Raw genomic sequence first — 17879 nt, forward strand, 5'->3', positions numbered from 1 at the left:
AACTGTTGGTGATAATAAAGTGTATCCTTGTACCCAGCACTATGTGTCGTCTAGTATCTGGGGAGAGTTGTTATCACTAAAGCACAACTTTCTCCTGCAAGAAGAAAACTCAGCTATAGCCTGCTTAAATCCTGACTATGTGACATAAAGAAGGAAAATATTTGGTGAAGAATACATTGAAGGGGCACTATAGTCACCCAGACCACTTCATCTCATTGAAGAGGTCTGGGTACAGTGACCCTGTCCCATTAACTTTGTAAAACATTATGGTTTCAGAGAAACAAACACTGCAGTGTTAAGAGTGCCTCTATTGGCTGTCTTACAATTATGCTTTTTTCCCCCATTGAGATTATACATAAAAACAGCTTGCTAAAGCTATAGTGAGCTTGTCTACTGCCCTTGTAAGCCCTCCCCTTCTAACCCCACCCAGACATGTTGTGGCTATCCAATCACAGCTCAGTGAGAAGCCTTTGCAAGGCATGTGCATTGGGCAATTGCTGTCTCTTGATTTTATCTCCACTGAGATTACCAAACCAGGAAGTAACATGACCAGTTGTATGATTGATTGATTCTCATGAAATGCACTTTTATGTGTAGCATCCATTAAATGTTGTTATTATATGTTTTATGTTTCTAGTTGGTCATTAATAAATACATCTGGTTTATGTATCCATTAGCTTTGAAATAAATGTTTTGGACTTGATTAAACTCCGGTCAGTTGAATTTTGGGGAATATTTTGTTGGCAGACAGAGCAGGTGGGCTCACGGAAAGAGGTGCACTAATGTCTCCAAAAACTCTGAGGGACAACAGCTGCCCCTCCAACTAATGCAGGATAAAGGCTAATGGAGATATATGGGTTTCCGTAATCCTACTTGTTATGATAACCGTACAAAGCATATACACAGAGCACTACAATGTTTAATTTACGTCACATCACACTCTTCATCATATCACCACTAAACAGTCATCTCTGAAGGCCATGTGAAACAGTCAGAAATTCATAAATGGTCCACGTACAGTGGGGAAAAAACATTTAAATGGCAATTGCGTCTCGTCATCAGGAACTGGTCATCCACCAGTAATTACAAGAGACTCCAGAAATAAAATATTATAAACAAAACACAAATTATGTTATATAAACCTTATGGAAGACTTTCCAATATACAATCTAGACAGTTTGAGGAGCTATGTGGTACTCAGAGCAGAAGGGGTGGTCAACACAGCCAAAGAGCTCTTCTGCATGATGGAGTAGTCACAGGTCCAACAAAATAACTGGAATTCAATATGGCTTGCAATGAAAACTCTTACTGTTCTGCTGGTCATTCACAGCTTTCTGGTGTCACAAAGACTTTCTGATATTGAGTAAACTGAACTGTCAATGTTACAGGCAGTAAATTGAACATGTAATATATTCCTTCTTCACAGCTGAAATCATTAATTGCAAAATGGCAGCAATGGTGGCTCCTCTACATTCGTGTCTCATTCTGTGATTGCTTCTCAAAGTAGTAAATACTTATAGGGAATTTGATATAGTGGACACTCCACTGCCCCCAAAAAATGTAAACCATTAATAAACCACTGTTTAATAGCTATACCCCACATGGAAAACATGGTGGTATATTTAACTGGGATTATACATTTTTGTCACTGGGATTATATCTAAAAATAGCTTGTAAAAGCTGAAAATCTCTTGTCTACAGCCTTTATAAGCCCTCCCCTTCTAACCCCACCCAAATTTTCTGTGGCTGTCCAATCACAGACTTCTCAATGCAGCTCAGTGAGAAGTCTTTGCAAGGCAGGTGATCTGGGCCATTGCTGACTCTTGAATGTATCTCCACTGAGCTAACCAAACCAGGAAGTAACAGGACCAGTTGTCTGATTGACAGCAGCAGAGGTGTAACAAAGTAATTTTTTTAAAAATACAAATTTCTATTGAAATCTGAAGTTTTTGTAAAATGAAAAAGAGGACACACTCCACAGATAAAGTACTGCAGCAAGATAAACTGGATGAAAATAATTAATCATTCACTAACTGAATACCTAATTAATTTGAATTACTCCAAAAAGCAGCACAGTGATGACAAATAAAAATGATAATATGCAATGCAGATTCTCTCAGACAGCATTAAAGCTAAAGGGTATTCAGCGCTAAGCAATAACTGGAACAGTCCAAACTGCAGCTAAATCACTGGAGCCGGGGTCTCTCGTCTTGTCCACAAACAGATGAAAGTACAAGGAGTGGTGCAGCGCCTAAAGTGTCCTTAAAAATATATATATAAAAGCAGGGAGAAAAAGGAAAAAAAGGGGGAAATATATAGTGTAGTATGTCACTGTCCAAATAAATAGAATAAAACAAAAGAAATACACTCAAAATTTCCTGGAGCTAAAATTGTAGCTCCAACTTGAACGCCTGGGCAGAACAATCCCGCCTATGGATATAGTGTGGTTCTTGGTAGTTGCATTCACTCAAATGGTGGAAACATAAGCAGCTCTGCGGATATGGGCTTAGGATATTCTAGTGTAGTGCCCACTTGTAAGTATAGATGATGGTCTTTTCCCTCCAGAAATATAGGAGAAAAAGGAAAAAGAAAATCCAAAATAGTGTGTATCGTAAGGCACAGAATACAATTAAAGTGGTAAGAAATTTACTCACATTTGATGGAGCAGATGTGGACTGCTCTATCCCTCGGGCTTGGGTGGTACAATCCCCACCACGGATACAGTAGTTCAAGCAGAATAGCAGCAAAGGTTGGTTCAACAAAAAAGTACTTTTATTTAAAAGTAATTAATATAAAACTATAAAACAAGAAAAAATACACTCAAAGTGAGGTAGATAAAAATAATAAATACACTTAATGCATTTCACCTTGCAAGAGGCAACTTTTGAGAAAGCCTCTTGCCAGGTGAAACGCATTATTTATGTGTTATATTGCTGTTTTAGTTAACTACATATTATATTTACTGTATATGTTATTTTACCATATGCATTATTTTAGTAAATGTCATTTTGTTGTATATGTTATTTTACTACATGTGTTATTTATTGCACCTGTTAACCAGTATAAATATAAAAAATAGGAGCTTATCCCAATTAATTCTAGGAAAAAATGGGTGGGGGGAAAGTGCAATACATGAAACACCAAAAGGAAGAAAGTAGAAAGAGTTCCTAGAAATAAAATATTACTTTTATTGATAATAGTTTTAAAATTACTGCAGTTAAGCAAAATATAATAAAAAATGGCAATCACCGTAAAATATAAGGTTTACTACTGTCACAGTTTCATAACAGACTCGTCTAGGGGAATGAAATAAACACCGTTAACTGAAATGTACAGTGGCTGAGGATGAAAAAATCGATAGCCATATGACTCTACCCAGTTAGTACCGGGACACTAGAAGAATTGTAGCCCTATGTAACGAGTGCAGCTTAGTGAATAAAGGCCTTGACAGGGCTGTGAGGAGGGCTTAGGTGGAAGGTAGGATGGGATTTGGAAGATGGATATTGACGGCTGGGATTGTATAAATAGGGCATCCGTTTTATATTTTATCACTACTAATCAGCTTACCCACTGGGTTTGTCCCTCCCTCCATTTAGTTAATTGTCCGAAGTTGTTTGTCCCGTTTTGTAACGATGACGGAGCTGGAGCTGAGATGATGGTTAGGGGGGAAAGGGTCTTTGTTAGTTATTGCATTAACAGGGTAGTTAATTCAGCTGGTTAGAATGTGGTTTCATATTGTTGGTTATAGGTTTGGTAGCTTGTCGGTAGCTCAGAACCTGGTGGGTATAGGGATCCCTACCATGGTTATTAAAGCACATTTTTTGGCACTCTAATTATTTATGGTTATATCTATGTTAATTATTGTAATATTGTTAAGTTTATTGTTATAGATATGTTATAGATATGGGTAATTGCCTTTTATGAGAATGTGGGATATGTTATATTGTATGGCAGGGTTGGGGGCAATTACTTAATTTATTTATGTCTATGCTATAATTTATTAAAGCTGTGGACATATTTGACCCATACTCCAATAGTGTCCATGTTTTATTGGGATGGCTTTGTTGGGTTTTTATTCCGCCTGCCCATATGGCGACGGTGTACCTGTCAATTAATATATACAGCAGAGGGTATAAAAAAGATCTAGTACACCCTAACGTGGCTTTGTCAGCGACCATGACTAAAGCAAATGCTATGAGTAAAGGTCCCTGATCTATTTAAAGAAATATGAAAACAAAGAAATGAAAAAAAAGTAAAAAAAAAAGATTACGGCAATATATTTTTTTTGTATATATTACTCTATCTGTTACTTTACTTTGTTGTTATTTTCCTATATATGTTATTTTGGTGTAAATGCAGAGAAGCAAACATTTGACTAAGATGGATTTTGTAGCGTGACTTGCGTTCCTAATTCTTCATCAGCTTGCATTCCTGACCCAAAAGCACAAGAAAACCATTTTTGTACTAAAAATAAAATTGGCAATGGATATGGAATGCTGCCCAAAAATAGAATTTTATTTTGTTTTATCTTTGATAGTAATTAATCTAGCAATGCTCAAAATAACCTAGGGATATCCAAATCGAACAGCTCACATGTAAATTCTACAAAATACAAACTTCCTTTATAGGAAAGCAAAGTAAAACCAGTAATTGCGAGCTCTGTGGGTCATAGACATTTTGTTATGCATATTGGAGTTTCCGAAAAGTGGTCTAAAGTATCAGTGGGGCAATCACCAATGGAACCAGTGGAACCAGCAGGCACATCGTCTTGGTGACTTTGTTTTTTTACATCTGTGTATCACTTTTCTTAACATACATTTTTTTTTATACATAACTCCCACCAGATCCTGATATATGCATACACTGTGTACCACTGGACAGCTACTGCAATTACTGTATCTCCCCTTACAGCACCAAGTACACCTGTTAGCGCTATATAAATAAAATGCACATACACTGTATACCTACTGCACTTACTGTACCTCCCTCTACTGTAATGTGACCTGTAAAGCACTAAGTACACCTGTTAGCGCTATATAACTAAAATATACATACACTGTATACCTACTGCACTTACTGTATCTCCCTCTACTGTAATGTAACCTGTAAAGCGCTAAGTACACCTGTTAGCGCTATATAACTAAAATATACATACACTGTATACCTACTGCACTTCCTGTACCTCCCTCTACTATAATGTAACCTGTAAAGCGCTAAGTACACATGTTAGCGCTATATAACTAAAATATACATACACTGTATACCTACTGCACTTCCTGTACCTCCCTCTACTATAATGTAACCTGTAAAGCGCTAAGTACACCTGTTAGCGCTATATACCGGTAACTAAAATATACATACACTGTATACCTACTGCACTTACTGTATCTCCCTCTACTGTAATGTAACCTGTAAAGCGCTAAGTACACCTGTTAGCTCTATATAAATAAAATGCACATACACAGTATACCTACTGCACTTATTGTATCTCCCTCTACTGTAATGTAACCTGTAAAGTGCCGAGTACACCTGTTAGCGCTATATAAATAAAGTATACATACACTGTATACCTACTGCCTTTACCGTACCTCCCTCTACTGTAATGTAACCTGTAAAATGCTGAGTACACCTGTTAGCGCTATATAAATAAAATATACATACACTGTATACCTACTGCACTTACTGTGCCTCCCTCTACTGCAATGTAACCTGTAAAGTGCTGAGTACACCTGTTAGCGCTATTTAAATAAAATACACATACACTGTATACCTACTGCACTTACCGTACCTTCTCTACAGTAATATAACCTGTAAAGCGCTAAGTACACCTGTTAGTGCTATATAAATAAAATATACATACACTGTATACCTACTGCACTTACTGTACCTCCCTCTACTGTGATGTAACCTGTAAAGCGCTAAATACACCTGTTAGCGCTATATCAATAAAATATACATACACTGTATACCTACTGCACTTACTGTACCTCCCTCTACTGTGATGTAACCTGTAAAGCGCTAAGTACACCTGTTAGCGCTATATAAATAAAATATACATACACTGTATACCTACTGCACTTCCTGTACCTCCCTCTACTATAATGTAACCTGTAAAGCGCTAAGTACACCTGTTAGCGCTATATATAAATAAAATATACATACACTGTATACCATTACCTATTGCTCTTAGTTTACCTCCCACAACTGTAATGTAACATGTAGGTAACTAACCATCGAAATGAATTAATAGCTATATCTATGTGAATGGAAGGCCATGTAGAAAGTGCTGGTTATCGGCCCAGGTTACAGATACAGTTGTCCATCTTCTGCAGAGGTCTGCGACTGACATGTTTAAAGAACATATTTCTAATTTTAGGTAAAATGTTTCCAAGAATTGTTTTTGCATGTGTTCCCTAATTTAGGAATTATTTGTTTTATTTCCTTGGGAAGAAACATCACCATGTCTGTTAGTGAAAAATATAAAATGTAAAAATATGTTGTGCCGTATATTCACATTTCAATTCATAAATGCTCCAAAAAACGCAAACAAGTTGGCAATCACATCAACAGCCCCAAAAATAAGTATATTTTAGCTTCTTCGGTTATTCTTGTTTTGTGCTTGACACCAACTCGCTGTCAGAGCTTTCCCATGCTTATATATGATTTACATAGAATTATGTTCTTGTGTACAAAGCTCTCTATGATTGTTTCAATGTGTCAGTCACCGTATCACTGTGCATATCTTCATTGATGATTGACAATCATAGAGAGCGTTGTACATAAGCCTACGCTAAAAGGAAGAAAACTGAATTTAATTCCATCATGTATTATACAGAAAGCTAGGGAAGCAGCACTGACAAAGGTGCTCATTCACTCAGAATCACGGCAGCGCTCATCGAATGACCGAATGTCATCCAATAAATTTCATTCGGCGACCAATTTTATTAATTCATTCATTTATGGATCGATATTGGAACTTTCTTTTTACATTTCTCGATTTTTTTTTTTTTTAAATGCATCTGTCTAGATTACAAGTAAATGGTATCTCATCGGAGGGAGCATAAGGTAAAGTTATCATCTTATAAATCAATCTCATTTTAAAAGAGGAGCAGCTGGGGGATTGTGAACAATGGGACCAGCAACTCTCAGCCATCGTTGAAGGTCGACACGTAAGACGCTCTACGGTAACGTTTTCCGAGAGAGCCCAGCTACTGTGCACACTGGTTTCACTGGTGGAGGCATTCCTTGGAACACACCATATCTGCCCTGAGTGTCTAACATATTTTATTAAGATAGGAATTATAGAAATCTGTACGGTGCTCCTCTTTGGGAGATACAGAAATATTTGTGACATCAGATGATTTACTATGGTGTAAAATAAATATATGTCCCTCCATGAAAACAGGATTCAGCTCCCAAGACAATAACGTCCATTTACGTAGACAAAGTTTGCACAAAAAATGGTAGGAGTGCGTGTCATATTTACATATTCTTGCCAGACTTACATTTTATATATGAAATTTATGATTCCATTAAGATTGGTTATATACATCACTATTTGTCATCTTTAACTAGCTTCTAGGAATCTTTCCCATCATCCCTACCCTGCTACTCCTAGTACCATCACCCCTACCCTGCTTCTCAGTATGCTATTATTTAGTGTGTCTGCCTATTTGTATGTATGTGTTTTTATGTCTGTATGTGTGTCTATTTGTATGTGTGTCTATTTTGTTAATACACTTATGTCTGTGCTTATGTGTATGTATGTGTGCCTGTTTGTGTGTATGTTTCTGTTTGCGTGTGTGTATGTGTCTGTGTCTGTTTGCGTTTGTTTATGGGTCTGTGTGTCTCTGTGTGTGTGTGTCTGTTCGTGTGTGTCTGTTTGCATGTGTGTGTCTATATGTATATGTGTTTATGTGTATGTACGTGTGCCTGTTTGTGTGTGTGTGTGTGTGTTTATGTGTCTGTGTCTGTGTGTGTATATGTCTGTTTGTGTGTGTGAGACTGTTTGTGTGTGTGAACCCTTCATGAATCCACCACCTGCTTGATCACAAAAGAAGTAAAGGCATGTCATGCTCTACACAATTATACATCTTCCCAAAATGTGATGTTTGGAGAGATTCCAGGAGGGGAAACAGAATGATACAAGTAGTCATTTCCTTAAACTTTGTGTTATTCTAGTTTGTGTTACGGTCATCATTCATCATTTGTATATAGACTGTAAAAACATAATTTAATATTACACTGACAAAATGCCAGAGCAACAGGAAATGTCATATTTATAAAAAGCTGATGGCTTTACAATAATAATTATGTTGATCTAAAAGAGGTTTAATAAAGTCCGGCTTTACTTTAGGAATATTGCTGGACTTTTTATGTACTTAGATGATATCCTAATTAGCCATTTTTTTTGTTTGCTGACTGAGCATAAAAAAAAAGATGTATATATATCTACCAAATGAATTACCCAAACATGGGTGCCTCGGGGCTAAATGTCTAGTCTATATGAGTAGGCCGCTGGCAGAGTGCATTGCAGCCAAGCAAGTCAGTGAGATACATCTGCAGCTGAAATCCAAGGAGATGATAAACCTGCACAGTGCATTATGGGACGGAGCTCTAAGCGGTGACTGTATCTCAGTGAGCAGAACCGGATTCCAACGTTAACATTTATCTAAACAATCTACACTCTAAATATTTACTGATTACATGAGCTCAATGTATAGATTAAATACATTGAATAAATACTGCACTATATTGAATGAGTGTTTAGCTATCTAGCCCATGTGGATGTAACAAATAATATCAGGTCAGAATGGTAACACACTGACAGATTAATTAATAAATAGACCATCAGTGAGTTAATTAGTCAGATCTATATCATACCACGTCACAGACTATCACTGTGATAAACATCCTAATCTATATCATACCACTTCATGGACTATCAGCATGATAATCCAGGGCTTCACAAATTTGCTTAGAATCAAGAAGCCCGCTAAAAATAGTTAGGAGCCAGGTTTTTCAACATCAAAAATATTTTTTTTTAAAGGGACACTATAGAAAACAGCTTAATGTAGTTGTTCTGAAGTCTATAGCCTATCCCTAAACGCTTTTCAATGTAAACAGTGCTTTTTCAGACAAAAGGCAGTGTTTACGTTGCTGCCTAGTAACAGCTGTAGTGATAGGCACTCAGACGGTCACTCACAGCGTGCAGCTTCTACATTCAGCGTCTCCATGCTTTACATGGAGGGCTGAATGGTCCCCATAGAGAGGCATTTACAGACGCACAGACTTGACAAACTCACACACACTGACAGACACACACAAACACCCACACTGACAGACACAGAGACTGACACTGCAATACTCACATACATTTTCACATACACTCACAAAATAATATATATTTTTTTAAATGTGTCCACCCAGCTTACCTACCTTTGGGAGAGCTGGAGTTTATCGCTTTCCCTGGGATCCAGTGGGGCTGCTCTGATCATCTCCCTGCTCTGCTCCCTAAAGCGCTGTTTAATGATGCTGGGGCTGGAGTGACGTCATATTCTGGCATCCCGAGCAGGGAGATGACAGCTTCCTCGCCACCTCCTCTCTCCATGAGCTGCCTGCCTCAGCACTCCGTGAACCATCCACCTGCTGGCCCGCTCGCCTGCCTGCCTTCGCTCTTCATGAGTCGCTTGCCCGCCTCTGATCTCAGGCAGCTGGTAACCTCTGAGCCTGAACAGGCTCACAAATCCCAGGCGCCAAGACAAATTTCCTAGTTGCAATGGAGACCTGGCACCTAGAATTTGTCAAACCCTGTCCTAATTTATATCATACCACGTCACGGACTACCACTGTGATAAATATCCTAATCTATATTATACCACGTCACGCACTACCACTGTAATAAACATCCTAAATAACACATCACGGACTATTACTGTGATAAACATCCTAATCTATAGTATAACACGTCACAGACTATCAGCATGATAAACATCCTAATCTATACTTTAGCACGTCACGGACTATCAGCATGATAAACATCCTAATCTATACTTTAGCACGTCACGGACTATCAGCATGATAAACATCCTAATCTATAGTATAACACGTCACAGACTATCAGCATGATAAACATCCTAATCTATACTTTAGCACGTCACGGACTATCAGCATGATAAACATCCTAATCTATATTATAACACATCACGGACTATCAGCATTATAAACATCCTAATCTATATTTTAGCACGTCACGAACTATCACCATGATAAACATCCTAATCTATATTATAACACGTCACAAACTATCACCATGATAAACATCCTAATCTATATTATAACACGTCACAGACTATCAGCACGATAAACATCCTAATCTATATTATAACACGTCACGGACTATCAGCATGATAAACATCCTAATCTACATTTTAGCACGTCACGGACTATCAGCATGATAAACATCTTAATCTACATTATAACATGTCACAGACTATCAGCATGATAAACATCCTAATCTATATCATACCACATCATGGACAATTACTGTGATAAACATCCTAATCTATAGTATACCACATCACGGACTATTACTGTGATAAACATCCTAATCTATATTTTACCACGTCACGGACTACCACTGTGCTCAACATCCTAATCTATATTAAACCACGTCACAGACTATCAGCATGATAAACATCCTAATCTATATTATACCATTTCACGGACTATTACTGTGATAAACACCCTAATCTATATTATACCACGTCAAATACTATCAGCGTGATAAACATCCTAATCTATATCAAAACACATCACAGACTATCGGCGTGATAAACATCCTAATCTATATTATACTAAGTAACGTACTTTCACTGTTATAAACATCCTAATCTATATTATACAATGTCACAGACTATCAGGTTGATAAACAGCCTAATCTATACCATACCATCTTATCCTATTTCCTCATATCTCATCCGCAATCTGTCTCCGTCTCTTGCTCTTCCTCTTACAAAAATGTTAAATCTTTTCTCTGACACGTTTCCCTTACCCTTCAAACATGCAACCCCAATTCTGAACAAATCCAACCTTGACCCCAATTACCGCCCTATCTCGCTACTGTCATTTACCTCCAAGATCCTTGAGAGAGTTGTGAATGTGAGATTGACAGAGTTCCTCTGTTTTACCTACTTTAGTCTGGATTCTGCGCTCGTCATTCTGTGGAAACGTCTGTGACTAAAGTATCCAACGATTTAATCGCTGCTAAATATCGCAGTTGTCATCTCTCTTGGATGATTGATCCATCATAAATTTCTATATCACAGTCATTACTCTATCCTAATTCTCCTTGACCTTTCTGCTGTCTTTGACATTGTTGAGCATCAACAGCTTCTTCTGATTATCTATAATCTAGGCCTACGGGATACCGCTCTCTCCTGGTGCTCCTCCTACCTTTGCTAGCGCTCTATCAGTGTTTCTCTTTTTGGCTCTTCCTCTACTCCCCAACTCTTTCTTGGCGTTCCCGAAAGTTCTGTCCTTGGTCCCTTACTGTTCTCTATCTATACTGTCTACCTTGGTAAACTCATCAGCTCCTTTGGCTTCCATTTTTATTTATCTACGCATGACAAATCTATCTGCCTTCGCCTGTTCTCTCTCTGCCCATGGCCTCTCTGCGATTTCCAACTGGATAGCTGCTCACTTCCTTAAACTCTAGCTGTACAAAACAGAACTTCTGTTCTTTCCTCCCTCACGTGTTACTACTCCTGTGTCTCCTCCCAAGTCCATGGTGCTACCATCACCTCAACATCACAGGCTTGCTGCCTAGGTGTTCTCTTTGACTCCGACTTCTCCACCACTCCTCATGTCCAGTCAATCACCAAATCCTGCCACTTCCATCTCAGAAACATAGCACGCATCCGCCCCTACTTAACACCGGACACGGCTAGGGTGCTGGTCCATGCCAATAATCTCTCTCGCCTTGACTACTGTAATCCCCTTCTCAGTGGTCTCACTTGTTCCCAGCTTATACCGTTGCAATCTATAATGAATTCGGCAGCGAGGCTCATCTTTCTGTCCGTCTGCACCTCCCACACCTCTCCCCTCAGTCCCTACATTGGCTTCCATTAAGATATAGGGTTCAATTTAAGATTCTGGTGCTTACAAGTCTCTACATAATGCTGCTCCAACCTACCTATCCTTCCTAATATATAAGTATGTCTCGTCTAGACCCTGGCGCTCTGCTGAACACCTACGTCTATCCTCTGCCCGTACTATCTGTCTGTACTCCACCTATGATGCTCTCCTTCAAGACTTCTCCGGAGCTGCATTTTTTCTATGGAACTCCCTTCCCTTCTTCTCTTCTCCAATAGACTTTCATCCAGTCTCCATTCCTTCAAAAAATCATTAAAACCCACAGGAAAGTGTTTCAACTAAACTGTTAACAGCTTTTCATCCCAGGAGCCTGACTCCTCACCTGCAATTGTCAAAGATAACCTACTAAGCCCTCACTTTTCTAGCAACCTACTTCGTACCCCTACTTTTACCCTTTGTGTCACTATACCCCACTTGCTCTAGCATGTAAGCTCATTGAGCAGGGCCCTCAACCCCTCTGTTCCTGTATGTCAAACTTGTCTGGTTACAATTACGTGTCTGTTAGTCCACCATTTGTACAGAGCTACGGAATTTGCTGGCGCTATATAAATAATAAAATAATAATAATCTATATTATACCATGTCACGGACTAACAGCATGATAAACATCCTAATCTATATTATACCATAGTCATGGACTACCACTGTGATAAACTTTCTAATCTATGCCATACCATGTCACAGACTACCCCTGTGATAAACATCTTAATCCATATCATATCACATCACGGACTATTACTGGTATAAGCATTGCAATGTATATCATACCACGTCACATACTATCAGCGTGATAAATATTCTAATCTATATTATCCCACATCACACAGACTTCCACTGTGATAAACATCCTAATCTATATTATACCACATCACAAGGACTACCACTGTGATAAACATCCTAATCTATCCTATAGCATGTTGTTCCATCTTTAATATAACATAGGTTATCAGTGTGATGAGCATTCTTTAATATACCACAGATTGATTATCATTGTGATAATCACTTCATCCTTCATACCACTGAGTATCAGTTTAAATATATAGATTATATATAAATATATAATATAAACACTTCTCATAAGTGCAGTACCATTGATGGTTAACATTATAAATACCCCACTGATAATACCGCATACAGAGGTGTGTTATAGTTTACCATATTTAAAAATAACTTAATTTGGGGCGCGGCTTGGTCATCATGGTGGATGGGTGCACATGGTGTGTGCTCCACCCCTAAAGCTTTAATACCACTGTTTTATTTTGGGATTATACCTTCAAAGGTGGCTCAAAAGTGTACTTAACTGACCCTGCATGCTAGGGTACTCACCTGAACAAGTTTAGAGCCTCACACATAGCCTGTGGCCTGGGACTGTTTTGCAGCCAACACACCTGTTGTGAGAAATGGTCGATCTCCCGCCTGGACCTGCTGGCGTCTGTAGTATCAGTTCTTGAGCCCTGTTCCCTCCCCTTTGGACCGGGGGGGGGGGGGGGGTATATCCCGGTCCCCACTGGTGTAATCTTGTGACCTACTCTACAAGACGTTGAAATTCTCAAGGTTTGGAGTGTTGCGGCCTACTACTTAAGATGGCTGTCCCACCAGGGCCTAATGTGACACATGCCTACCCACAGCCACCCACCCATGTGGATCTGCTTCTTTAGGTGTTCGATCGCCTGTGTGCACAATTCTGGGCGAAACACAGCAATCAGGTACTCACACGTACTCCTGTGGTTCGAGCCGAGGTACCCCGTGTCCGGTCTGCAGGTCGACACCACGGCACTGGATTTATCCGGTGCATTCCCCACACGGCATCACTCAGGTGGAGATGCAAACAGCGGACGTTTAAGTGACAAAAACACGGTATCTGGAAGCAAGGGTCTGGAGAAACACAGTCACTGCAGAGCTCCTGGGCAAGGAGAAACAGCCGCAAAGAGCGACAGTTTAATCCTGGTCCCTCGTGCCCCTGGAGAGAGAAGCCGTTCGTCATAGAGAGCTTCCAAGCCCCGGGACTGACAAGGTCAGCCCTTGCATGGGTCTGGTGCACAACAATGGTATAAATCTGCAGACATGCATGGTGACTTTCCGGGCAACACTTTGCTATTGCCACTCAGGGGAATTGGTTGATCCTGGCTTCGCCTGCAATCTGTGGTCACCCACACAGACCGAAGCCACCTTGGTTTCCATATTATGTCTTGCACAAAGCTACTATTACTATTATTTCTGTTAGCCATAGTTGATTTTCTTTAAAGTAATGCAGCAACGTAAGGTTTAGTTTCGTTACCAGTGGTGTACTCACTTGAGTTACTAGCGAGCATGTTATATAGTAAAACTGCAGGTCATGTTTAATTCAATATATAGTTTATAACCTGCTTTCTGAATCTTCATGTTTACCTACACTCAACATGTCTAGTTAGTCCTTTGAGTCTTTTAGCCTAACAGTTAGATATGTTTGACCAGCCTGATACTCTTGTCTACTATAACTTGAAAAAATTGCAATTTTATTAAATGCCATGATGTCTGTTCCTGAAGTGCATGCTATTGTTACCGTGGCATGGCAAGCTTGATTGTAAACTCCTGCACAGCAAAAAAAAAAGACTTAAAAAAACCCAAAAACTTTATTTACAGTGGTTTATACACATTACAGCAAGTTATTCTCCTTCCATTAAATGTGGAGAGAAACCACAAAACAATTACCAAATCAAATATAAAATAGGGATATGGCATCAAAACATATATAGACAGTATCAACAACATCACCTACTGCCATAGGCTATTCCACCAGTCTTTACTATTACACAGCTCATAGGCTGTCCCACCAGTCTTCACTATTACATAGCCCATAGACTATCCCACCAGCCTTCACTCTTACAGAGCCCATAGACTATCCCACCAGCCTTCACTCTTACAGAGCCCATAGACTATCCCACCAGCCTTCACTCTTACAGAGCCCATAGACTATCCCACCAGCCTTCACTATTACAGAGCCCATCGGTTGTCCCACCAGCTTGCACTATTAAAGAGCCCACAGGCTGTCACACCAGCCCCTTCACTATCACAGAGCCCAAATGCTGTCCCACCAGCTCCTTCACTATTACAGAGCCCATAGGCTGTCCCATCACCCCCATCACTAATACAGAGCCCATGTGCTGTCCCACCAGCCCCTTCACTATTACAGAGCCCATAGGCTGTCCCACCATCCCCTTCACTAATACAGAGCCCATAGACTGTCCCACCAGCCCATTCACTAATGTAGAGTACATAGACTGTCCCACCAGCCCATTCACTAATACAGAGACCATAGACTGCCCCACCACCCCATTTACTAATACAGAGTCCATAGGCTGTCCCACCACCCCGTTCACTAATGCAGAGATCATAGGCTGTCCCACCAGCCCATTCACTAATGTAGAGACCATCGGCTGTCCCACCAGCACCGTCACTATTGCAGAGCCCATAGGCTGTCCCACCAGCCCCTTTATTATTACAGAGCCTATAGGCTGCCTCACCAGCTTTCACTATTACAGAGCCCACTGGTTGTCCCACCAGCTCATTCAATAATGCAGATCCCCTAGGTTTTCCCACCAGCCCCTTCACTAATACAGTGCCCATAGGCTGTCCCACCAGCCCATTCACTAATGCAGAGCCCTTAGGCTGTTCCACCAGCCCCTTCACTAATACAGAGCCTATAGGCTGTCCCACCAACCCCTTCATTATTACAGAGCCTATAGGCTGCCTCACCAGCTTTCACTATTACAGACCCATTGAATGTCCCAGCAGTCTTCATTTTATTATTAAATAGTATTTCCCAATAGTCTTCATTATTACAGAGACAATAGCCTCATCCACGGTCTTTATGATTATGGAGTCCATAGCTTGTGCCACTAGCTTTCATTATCACATTTTCCGTAGTCAGTTTCTCCAGCCAGCTATCTCCTTAGAAGAGCCCCTCTTTTATCTAAACTTCCCATAAAAACTTGGTATTTCAGAATCCTGAACGTTACCCATGAATGGCCCCCCTTATAAGAACCATAAAATAAGTATGTGTCTTCAGTGACATATTCCAGAGTCCGGTCAGATCTCAAAACGGGCAGAATACTTTGATAGATCTCTTGGTGTATACAAGTTAATATTATTAGCCATAAATCAGGAGCGCAAGCTCGCGAACTAGGCCGTCCGCACCTTATGAACTGGTGTTCCTGCTTTTATCAAATTGAGTTTGTGATATCCTTAACCCCTTAAAGGTCTAACGTTACGTTTTGCCACCATCCCAATGTAGTTCCTAAAGACCTTATAGCAGTATGGAACACTGTGTTTCTCTAGCACTTGAAGTTCTATATAGCCTTGTAGTCCTTAATAGAACAGCTCAGTCCTTTTCAGAGTAGACTGTTGTTGATCCCAAAGACATTAAGGAATGAATCAATCGCTTTGAAATGGTTTCATTAAATGCTAATAATGTTACTAAGGCCAGGAAGCAGGCATAACATTCAAGACTAATTTAATTGCAGCTTACCTGTTTCTCCCGTACAGGCGTCATTGTACGCTTAAGGTCCTCTGTGTACGAATCACTGCATGTTCAGTCCCAGACGTTATCCCTTTACAGTAACTTTCTGTCCAACGCATCAATTTCTACTAAATCTGAAGGTGGATAACTCAGTGAAACAGAAAAATCACCCAGGGCAGGTTCACTGCGTCTTTAACCAGAGATTAAAAGAAAAATCCACTTCTGGCTCGTAGCTGAAAATGCAGTTTATTCTTAGTTATGCAGATTACAAACCAAAAAACTAACATATTCCTTTTTGCAGTCAGGCCAGCCTCCCCCTTCATACTCGGGATCTTTTACCATTTAAGGGCAATGCTACATCTGTACAAACTAAGAGCAGAGTTTTTGTAACATACAAAGCTACAGACGGACTCACACAAAGGATTCTTGATGTAAAATAAATAAACTCTTCAAATCGCTCTCGCTTTGCTCCCTGACACTGACGGGATAAGCTACTTCCCCTCATTTCTGAAGCCATATATATGAGAACAGGATTCTGGGTTCTCACTGCATAGTCTGTTTTCCATCAAAACGTTTCCTTATTTTTGGAAGGGTTTCATCAGAAGCGTAAAATGCGCACTCACTCGCAGGAGTGTATTGGGGGACATTAAACACACCTTAACCCTGGCGTGGCTGAAATAGTCTGTAACAATGATTAGATGTTAGCAAACGCTGGTGTTTTTGGAGGTGAGCAAAATATATGCAAAATAACACTGTGGATTTTTTTTTCTTTCTATAACAATTACATATGTGCACAGATCCTTGGAGGTATGTATATTCTGGGTGATCTGCAGATATATATATATATATATTGAAAAAAATTATAAATGCAACACTTTTGTTTTTGCCCCCATTTTTTATGAGCTGGACTCAAATATCTAAGACTTTTTCTATGTACACAAAAGGCCTATTGCCCTCAAATATTGTTCACAAATTTGTCTAAATCTGTGTTAATCCACCACCTCACAGGTGTGGCATATCAAGATGCTGATTAGACAGCATGATTATTGCACAGGTGTGCCTTAGGCTGGCCACAATAAAAGGCCACTCTAAAATGTGCAGTTTTATCACACAGTACAATGCCACAGATGTCGCAAGTTTTGAGGGAGCATGCAATTGGCATGCTGACTGCAGGAATGTCCACCAGAGCCGTTGCCCATGAATTGAATGTTCATTTCTCTACCATAAG

The 17879-nt window shown here is 39.7% G+C and overlaps 1 protein-coding gene across 1 annotated transcript in view; it reads right to left on the reverse strand.

Moving 5' to 3' along the window:
• IRAG1 (inositol 1,4,5-triphosphate receptor associated 1) overlaps positions 1-16873 on the reverse strand; it is a 95980-nt gene extending 79107 nt beyond the window's left edge. The window contains exon 1 of the mRNA XM_063438463.1: positions 16661-16873. The gene's annotated coding sequence lies outside the window, so the exon portion shown is untranslated. The remainder of the gene's footprint in view (positions 1-16660) is intronic.
• Between the last annotated feature and the right edge of the window lie 1006 nt (positions 16874-17879).

This window comes from Pelobates fuscus, chromosome 12 (assembly GCF_036172605.1).
Source record: "Pelobates fuscus isolate aPelFus1 chromosome 12, aPelFus1.pri, whole genome shotgun sequence".
NCBI lineage: Eukaryota > Metazoa > Chordata > Amphibia > Anura > Pelobatidae > Pelobates > Pelobates fuscus.